This window comes from Pistacia vera, unplaced genomic scaffold (assembly GCF_008641045.1).
Source record: "Pistacia vera cultivar Batoury unplaced genomic scaffold, PisVer_v2 Contig129, whole genome shotgun sequence".
In the NCBI taxonomy this organism is placed as follows: domain Eukaryota; kingdom Viridiplantae; phylum Streptophyta; class Magnoliopsida; order Sapindales; family Anacardiaceae; genus Pistacia; species Pistacia vera.
The window spans coordinates 482,175-489,442 of NW_022195346.1; the positions used below are offsets into that span (position 1 = coordinate 482,175).

At 37.0% G+C, this 7,268-nt stretch overlaps 2 pseudogenes; both read left to right on the forward strand.

Moving 5' to 3' along the window:
• The first annotated feature begins 1,128 nt into the window (after window positions 1–1,128).
• LOC116121838 lies at window positions 1,129–2,785 on the forward strand (annotated as a pseudogene).
• Window positions 2,786–4,868: 2,083 nt separating this feature from the next.
• On the forward strand, window positions 4,869–6,834 carry LOC116121839 (annotated as a pseudogene).
• The last annotated feature ends 434 nt before the right edge of the window (window positions 6,835–7,268 follow it).

Sequence of the window (7,268 nt, forward strand, 5' to 3'; positions counted from 1 at the left end):
AACTTATATGTTGGCATTTTGAGCATGATAAATATTTACATTTTGTTAGCATATACAAGTAATTAACAATCTTAATCTACAAGGATTAAGTGACACGTGATATCTAAATTAATTAATCAAACATTAATTAATATCAGGTAGGTTCTTTTTCATTGTTTGAATGCTTTCGTAGTTTTGTGAAAGAAAGAGAGGACACTAGGGTTGCAACCAAGTCGAGCCTAGCCGAGTAATTGTCAGTCGAGCTTAGCTCGATTAAAAAATTTAGAGCTTGTTGAGCTAAGTAAATTGGGGCTCGAGCTGGACTTGGATACTGGTTGAGCTCAGGTCGAGCTGGACTCGAATACTAGTCGAGCTCGAGTTTAAGATCGAGCTCGGGCTCGTTGAGAGTTCAAGCGAGTCCAATGAGTTTGATCGTGAGCTCGACTTTCACATTGGTCTTCCTTGTGCAGTTTAAAGCAATTCAAATAAGAATTGAATGAGGAAAGCGGCGGAGTTTGGTCATCGGTGGAGAGCGACGGCGGAGCTTAGCCATAGGCGGAGACTGGCAGAGCTTGGCTCCTATCGAATTAAAGATTGAAGATGGGGTGACGGAGGTTTGGCCACTTGCGGAGTCCAATTGATGATTGAAGATGGGGTGGGGAGGATTGGAGGCTAAAGAGGCGGTGGATTGGAGGCTGGAGCGGCGGAGATTGAAGTGGGTTTTATTTGATTTTGAAGTTTGAAGCAAATGAAGTTAGCGATGGCTGCCGCGACTGCATGGGCAAACAGAAACAGTTCATTAAAATACGCGAGCTCATTAGAGCTCACGAGCCGGCTGAGTCAAGCCTTAACATGCTCAAGCTCGGCTCGCAGAAGGGTTCGAGCTCGACAGCCGATCCCGAGTAGCAGGTGAGCTACTCGGATAGGCTGCATCCCACTAAGTTCAAATCATATATTAGCATTTTTACAAGTAAAAAGGCTCCCAATTTTAAACTGTATAAATTAAACATGAAAACCATGCCGTTAATTCATATTCGTGTTGTTCTAGTTCTCATGCTAATAAAAGCCGTATTCGCCCTAACTCCACCCCTCACTCAAAACCAAACTTCATTTTTCCCATATTTGTTTTTTCTTCATTAATCATCAGCCATGTCTTCCAATCCCAATCAACACCTCGACGAGCGTCGATGGATCATTAACATCCGACAAACTCTTGAGGAAGAGCTCGAAATTAGCGACATAGAAATTCCAGCGTGCATATTCAGCGTGCTCAAACCCTTGAGGTCTAGCGATCCCGATTCATACACTCCACAAGAAGTAGCAATCGGTCCTTACCATTATTGGCGTCCGGAGCTGTATGAGATGGAAAGGTAAAAGCTTGCAGCAGCTAAAAGAACTCAAAGACATCTCCCTGGCGATATTAAGTTCCAGTATGTTGTTGAACAATTGACTGAACTTGAGCCGACAGTTCGAGCTTGCTATCATAAGTTCTTGAATGTTAGTAGCGAAACTTTAACTTGGATGATGGCTATTGATGCATCATTCTTGCTTGAGTTCCTTCAGATCTATGCCATCAAAGAAGAAAAGGCGAGCAGAAGTGTTTCCTCAAGATCCATGTCGCATATTCATGATTATGCAGGGTCAAAAGCCGCTTATAATGCGATTATAAGAGATGTGGTGATGCTTGAGAATCAAATTCCATTATTTGCGTTGAGGAAGATGCTTGAAGTTCAATATTCATCGTTAGAATCCGCTGATGAGATGTTGGAGGCTATGTTGATCGGGTTCTCCGAAGAGCTTTCGCCTTTCAAGATGATGAAAGACACGCCGAAGATCCGCGTTTCAGAATCTGTGCACTTGCTAGACTACTTATACGACACAATTGTGCCGAAAGTGCAACTACAGACAGTTGACCTGGAGCACTGATCAGGATCATGGTGGAGCTGCACAAAAGGACGCATTTGCATTTTCAGGAGACTCAACGTTCTTAAAAATGTTCCTGAGTGAGATTTGGAAGCTACTCTCAAAGTTAAACAAGAGCCCCATACGTTTAATCAAAAAAGTTTTACTATCCAAACCTATCAAATTGATTCTTAAATTGCCTTAGAATCTACTGTCTAAGCTTCCTGGGCTCTTAATCTTGGCAAAACCTCTTGAAGTTTTAATGTCAGGAGGCTGCGAGGAGAAAGATCCTGATAGTGAGAGTGACAGTAAGAAGCCACCATTAGTAGAGCAAATCACAATTCCTTCTGTCGCTGAGCTCTTGAACTCCCAGGTTCATTTTGTGGCAGCTAAAGGTAACATTTCAACCATCAGTTTCGACACTGAGAAAGCTATATTTTGCCTTCCCATCATTAGTTTAGACGTAAACACAGAGGTGGTACTGAGAAACTTGGTGGCTTATGAAGCATCGAGTGCATCCGGGCCATTGGCTTTCACACGCTACACTGGATTGATGAATGCGATTATTGATTCTGAGGAGGATGTAAAAATTCTTAGGGAGAGAGGGATTATTTTGAACAGGTTGAAGAGCGATGCGGAGGTTGCTAATATGTGGAGTGGGATGATTAAATCAATTAGACTGACGAAATTGCCGCAGATTGATAAGGTGATTGCAGATGTTAATAAGTATCACAACGGCCGATGGAAGGTTAAGTTGGGGAAATTTATGAGGCTATATGTGTTTCGTTCTTGGCAGTTTCTTACTTTGATTGCTACCATTTTGCTCTTGCTCTTGACGATGTTACAAGCTTTTTGCGACGTGTATGACTGTCGCAAATTTAAGTTTGCCTCAACCTCCGAGTGATTGTATTTGGTTTCTGAATTTTCTCGTGGCTTGCGTATCTTCGGTACGGATCAGCAGCATCCTCTCCTAATTTGAGCCCTGAATTTTAAAAAATCTCATAATATTTGTCTAATATATTCTTATTTTGTAACTACTAATCACAAGTCTTTGAAAGTTTAGGTCTGAAGTCAGATTAGGAGAAATTCTGGTCCCTCCAGTACACATATATCAATTTACTCTACTGTCCTCAAAATCCTGTGAAATGGTCTCGACAAGATTGTGTGATGTAATTTGATAAAGGAAAAGCTTGGCTTTTATGCCTTCATCTTCCCGGAGAATGCGTTTTGTGTATTGCGTGATTCCTGAAATTGTATTTGGTTATCACTTATAACATGACCTATCCCGGCCCTCTCTACCTCATAGGCTTCAGGTGTACTCATGAGACTCGGGCGACCGAGACGTGACATATGGGAAAATTAGGAAACCTGTTTATGAATTAAAACATCATAAAACTCGTCTAGCTAAAACATTTATAAGCACCCTTTTTTTTCCTCACAAATAAATATAACATTATTTGCAAATAAACAAATGTAACTAAAATTTTTACAAAATGAAATGTACAGTATCAGATTTTTTTTCCATATCTCTAACAATCCGGAACATGAAATAAATACATGATGAGGAAACGTAAATATTGCAGCGGAAAATGAAATGCAACTATGAAACATATGATGAAATGAAGTCGTGTGGTCCAACCTTGAGTGGGATTCACTCATCTTAATGATCTCCGTCTTGACCTAGTGGAGGGAAAAAAACATTTGAAAACGAGGGGTGAGCTAGAAATGCTCAGTGAGTGGACAATGGGTTAGTATACAATATAACATTTTAATATACAATAAAACATTCATGCTTACAAAATTTCATTTCCCTAAACACATTTTATAATATAAGTCATCTTTCATAACAAATGTTGAAGTCTCTCATTTCAAAACTTCTTTCTAAAAACTATTAGGATAAGCAAATCAATACTCATGTTTATTTGAAAATATCATTTCTAAAAATATTTCATATACAGATAACATTTGCATTTATAAATTTCCATTTCAAATAAATGATATATATATCCAAATCATCCCTCAATCACATGTGAAAATTCTCACCCAACTAGTACCTAGGGGTAAATCTGTCCAACCCGGCAAGATCTAACATCGCGCGGGTGGCGGGTTGAACCACTAAATCCATCCTACTAGACAGAATCGGTCACTGCTCAAGCCTTCAACTCTATGGGACCAAGCATCACTCGGGCCGGTACAATCATATCCTATCTAGCGATATTTGTCTGGCTCAGGCCTTCGACCCACTTGGCCCGGCAATATCAAATCCTGTGTAGCAATATCTGCCTTGCTCGAGCCTTCGACTCACTTGAGCTGACAATATCAAATCAAGTGTAACGATACCTGTCTCGCTCGGGCCTTCGACCCATTTGGGCCGACAATATCAAATCATGTGTAACGATATCTGCCTCGCTCGGGCTTTCGACCCCCTTGGGCTGGCAATATCAAATCATACGCATGCGTAGAATCAAATCAATATCACGAGGGGGATGGGTACTACGTAGGGTGGTTTGAAAACCACTAACATCTCATACTTATTCTCAAAACATTTTTCTCATAAGCATATAATAAATTTCATAACATCTCATGTAACGTAAAAATATAAATGCAAGTTCTCAAATGTTTACAAATCTAACAATTTCAACCCATTTTCATTTCTTTTCAAACTGTTGCCCAAAAGAATCAAAATTTCATCTTTCTCATGTCAATCAACAATTTCCAACAATAACACTACAATAAAGCTCATTTATATAAACAAATCAAACATATTAGGCAATTCAAAACAATAAATAAGTATAAATATGCATTTAGAGATAAAATTGTGTTAAAATGAAAGTTAAGAGTTTAGATTTTTCCACTCACTTTTTGACGCTCGACCACCCTTAAGCCGAAAAAGATTGAAATCCTCTAACAATGCCCCCGCTTGCCTCCTTATATACAAAATCCATTAAATCCTCCATACAAAAGTCCCCCTAAGCACTACAACAAAAATGGCCTATGGTAACACTGGACAGTAGCACTTTTCCTTAAAGTGTTACTGTAGACTATCTATGGTAACACTTGATCTTAAAATGTTACGATAACAATTTTCATATGTAATACTTTAACTTTTTGTAATACATTTTATATCAATGGTAACTCTTTGTTGTAAAATGCTACTAATATAGGAACTACAATAGTATTTTTAAAATGTTATAATAGACCTAATAATATAGTAGCTTTTTTATAATGTTACCATATAATAAAAATACAGTAACATTTTATAAGTGTTACCATAAACCCAAATATTTATCGGGAAACAAAATATTATTTCCCGCCAACATGAATTGAGGTTGATTTTGTCTCATTTTTATTGTTTAGGGGTCAAATTGACATTATTTGGGGTCTACTTTGTCACTTTTCATTCGTGTAGGGCCCAAAAGAAAAACCGGGTCAAAAATGTTGGAAAGGTAAAAACCTAAAACTTATTCGCTAACTCATCTCATTCTCTTTTTTGTTCGTTCTCTTCTCACTGACGACGCAGACTTCTTCATTCTTGAACTTGAATCTTCGTTCTTCGATCTCTTTAGTCTTTTCTTCGATCCTTTTTGAATCTTTCATATTCGACCAATCGATCATCGTCAACATTCGTTCATCTTCCAATCGTTGATCATCTTTGATTTCAGCGACCGTAACAGGTAAGTTTTTGTAGAGTACATAATTTCCCATTCACGTTTTCATCATTTTTCAAAATAACCAATATACTCTGTCTTTGTGGGTGATTTTAAGAATTAAAATCAGTTTGTTGATTGGTTGAAACTTGAAATTGATAAAGCCAACGACTTCCTGCAGAACATTTTCATTTTAATAATGAGTTCAATAGAAAAAATACCATGCTTAACTTTTTGTTATACGTATTAAGATCAGGATTTTTTACATGTTACTAGTTTTTATCCAATTTCTCTCTCATCAAACAGAGGTTGTATGGTTTTGCCATATGCTTATCATAAGGTTTATTTTGTACACTACTGGTGAGTACTTCGTTTAAATTATCACAATTTTTTTGTGGCTTTTAATGTTATTACTCTTTTTCACTGTTATCTTTCTTCATATCACAGTCAATGCTTGTTTTCTTTAATCCAATCAAGTTCGGGATCACATTCACATTTGGGAATTTACTTTCACTTGGGGGGTTTGTATTTTATTTTTTTATATGTTGGGGTGTGGTAATTTATTTAATATTTAGAAATATAGTTTAGCAGTATTGTTGTTTTTTGGATTTTTAGCTTATATTCTCCATGTTGGTTTAATGAACTGAATATTGAAGTCTTGTATGTGTAGGCGTGAATGTGTAAGTTTATGCTGATTAGGAGTAGAGTATATACAGAAGTGGGTGAGATTTTTATACTTTTTTCATAGTTTACATTATAGATGGCTGTTCAAAATCTTTTGATTTTGTCATTGATGAAGTGGCCAATTCCCACTGTACTCTAGGTGTTTTGCTTTGTTTTGTTTTTTAAGCCTGGGGTTTTAGAGGTAGGGATGTTAGGATCTAGTGATAGTTATATTATTTGGTTGAGATATCATCTAACTATCTCCACTTTGCGTTTTCAAAATATTTATAATTAGATGAAGGAAAAAGGAAAACAGAAAGATCTCTTGATTTCTGCATCATTACAGTTTAAATTCCTCTATGATCTCCTTTGTGAATGTTGGAACTGAGCATCATATTGCTGCTACCTTATTGCGGCTTGGGTTGATTAAAAACATTCGGTAGTTTGAAATTTTAATATATGCATTTTTCTTTAGAAGCAATAAACTTAGGTGATGCATTTAATGCGATCTTTCTTTGATTTCATTGAGAAGGTTCATAACAAACTATTGACACTTATAGCAATCATTTTAGAGTTTGGTGCACTAATTTGGTATGTTGAACCACTTACATACTCTTCCATTATGAATATATCTTCTATTTAATCTCACTCACACCACATTGGAATTTGAACCTTCAAGTATTAAAATTATTTTGTTTCATTTGCTTGGGCATTTGGACATGCGAGTTTGGTTACGAGCTGCCTTGACCTATATATTAATATTAAATTTGTACTCTATTTAAGTGTTATGCTTCATCACCTCTACCTCATGAAAAACCCACATCATTAATTATAAAGCCCTGCTTCAATTTTTTGATTCTGACTTTACATTTGCACCATTTAGTTTTTATTTAAGGAAGTGTGAGGCAATTCAGAGACTCTTGGAAACAAATGCTTTGGACACCACCAGCTCTGCCTTCTACATGGAATCCATCTCAGAAGGGTAAGCTAGTTACTTTCTTTTTATTTTGTTATCGAGGATTAAACTGTTAAGGGGATGAGGGCAATGAAAGCGTATTTTCATTTGGCGTAAAGATA